Below are 2,728 nucleotides of genomic sequence, written 5' to 3'. Positions count from 1 at the left end.
TTCAGATTTTATATATAGGTAAAGTCATGAGCTCCTTTTATTTAGGTGATGCATAGCTAAAAGGTGATTCCCTTTGCTATATTGTTTCTGTGAGGGGAAAACACAAGGATTGAGGACAAAAACTATTATTTTAGTCCCACTAATGTATATATATATATATATATATATATATATATATATATATATCTTTTTATTAGCCTTTTACAGAAGTCAATTGATAAAATAAATGAATGCTTAAAATTCTTTCCTATTTAAGCACTAAAATCTCATTTATAGAAATGCAGTTTATTCTAAGTAGCACCTACATTCATAGTTTGGATTATGAGTCAGTAGGAAAGTAATATCTAAAAATTGTCACTTCTTAGCTTTGCTTTACTAAAGCAAGTATGATTGCCCAAAAGTAAAATAGTTATTTTCAAGTCAGTATACACTTCTAGAGAGATCTGCTTTTGCATATGTAATAGTATAAAGGGACTGACTACTCACAAGGATACAAGAAAGTTCTATTTACAAAATTTATGCCAGCTTAGCAAATGATTTCTGTACAACAAACACTCTGGAGAACTATTGGAATCATATGTTCCATAGGTAAAAGTTATCTTATAAAAAATAAAAACCATCAGGGGTTCCCGGTAGATGGCGGACAGAGAAGCTGCTAGTGGCTTGAGCTCCGACCACATTGATGGGAAACAGTAGGATTTTCTGCCCTTGGTAGGCCAGTCAATAAGGGGTCCTAACGGTGACAAGAAGCAGGTCACTATAACTTAACTTGGGTTAAAAAATAGAGCAAAAAGAAAGGAAAATTTTTTTCTTTTAAATTATTATTCCCAAATTGCATCCAACCCCCCAACACAGACTGAATATTTTTAATACACCGGCTATGTATTTGATATGCGGACTCTCTCAAAAGCCTAGACCAAGTATATGAGAAGCAACCAATAGCACATCTATAAACAAGATACTGGGTACTGTACAGCAAACCCTATCAAAAGGATATTGCAAAGTTAACCCAATTACCAAATAATGTGATGATAACATTGAATATGGATTGTCTTTTTGAACCCTAAGACAGCAGGAACCTCACATCTCCACTATAGAGCCTCTACCTCCCCCAGTCTTGGAACCCTTGGATAGGGCCCACTTACCCGTATGCCTCTCCCAATCCATATCAAATAATATTGCATCTGCCGATCACAACCTAATCAACACAACGATGGCCACCTCAACATGCTTCAATTCAGACTGTGTCCAGAGACTTCACGTGTGGAATGACAACCCTTCAGCGTCATTACTTGGGTGAGACCTTTCCTTTCATAGTATACTCTAATTTCATCTCAGGTGGTTCACTTTCTAACAAAGTCCCAAAACCTAGATATACACCAGTTTCTGTGAGAGAGACCATATGTTCACACATATCCATAAACTACTGCAAAATATATACCTGAAAGCAAGCAGAAGTACACTAGAGTTTGCAGTGAGTACCTCCCTAACACTTCCTCTCCACTATTCCAAGCTTTAGGTCCATGATTGCTCAACAATTTGTTTGGCTTTGTATGTTAACTCACTTTTCAGTCACCAGGTTCCAGATGTCATAAGGATGCTGGCCAGGCTTCCCTGGACTGAAGACCCCACCAATGTATCCTGGAGCTCTGCTTCCCCAGAGACCCACCCTACTAGGGAAAGAGAGAGGCAGACTAGGAGTATGGACTGACCAGTCAACGCCCATGTTCTGCAGGGAAGCAATAACAGAAGCCAGACCTTCCACCTTCTGCAACCCACAACGACCCTGGGTCCATGCTCCCAGAGGGATAGAGAGTGGTAAAGCTATCAGGGGAGGGGGTGGGAAATGGAGACTGGGTGGTAGGAATTGTGTGGAGTTGTACCCTTCCTACCCTATTTTTTTTTTTAAATTTATCCTTTCGTAAATAAAAAATAAATTTAAAAAAAAAGGACAGGACTCTGTGGTCCTCAGTGGTGTTTGTTTGTTTGTTCCTGTGTCCCTAGGAGGACAGGACTCTGTGATCCTCAGTGGTGTGTGTGTGTTTGTGTGTCCCCAGGAGGGCAGGACTCTGTGGTGATGAGTGCTGTGTGTATGTGTATTTGTGTGTCCCCAGAAGAGCAGGAATCTGTGGTCCTGAGTGGTGTGTGTATGTGTTTGTGTGTCCCCAGGATGGCAGGCCTCTGTGATCCTGAGTGGTATATGTGTGTCTGTATGTGTGTGTGTGTGTGTATCCCCATTAGTACAGTATTCTGTGGTCCTGATGGTATGTGTGTGTGTGTCCCCAGGAGTACAGGACACTGTGATCCTATGTGCTGTGTAGATTTTCCCCAAGAGGGCAAGAATCTGTGATCCTGTGTGCAGTGTGTGTGTGTGTGTGTGTGTGTGTCCTCTGAAGGGCAGGACTCTGTGGTCCTGAATGGTGTGTATGTGTATGTGTGTGTCCCGAGGAGGACTGGACCCATGGTCCTCAGTGGTGTGTGTGTGTGTATGTCCCCAGGATGCAGGACTCTGTGCTCTTGAGTGGTTTGTGTGTGTGTCTGTGTGCTTGTAACCAGGAGGACAGGTCTCTGTAGTGGTTCTTAGTGGTGTGTGTGTGTCCCCAGGAGGACAGGTCTCTGTAGTCCTGAGTGGTGTGTGTGTGTGTGCCCAGGATGACAGTAGTCTGTGGTCCTGAGTGGTGTGTGTGTGTGTGTGTGTGTGTGTGTGTGTGTGTATCCCCAGGCAGAC

Source organism: Erinaceus europaeus, unplaced genomic scaffold (assembly GCF_950295315.1).
Source record: "Erinaceus europaeus unplaced genomic scaffold, mEriEur2.1 scaffold_320, whole genome shotgun sequence".
Classification (NCBI taxonomy): Eukaryota; Metazoa; Chordata; class Mammalia; order Eulipotyphla; family Erinaceidae; genus Erinaceus; species Erinaceus europaeus.
The sequence above is the reverse complement of the archived record's forward strand: the minus strand, read 5'-3'. Positions refer to the sequence as shown.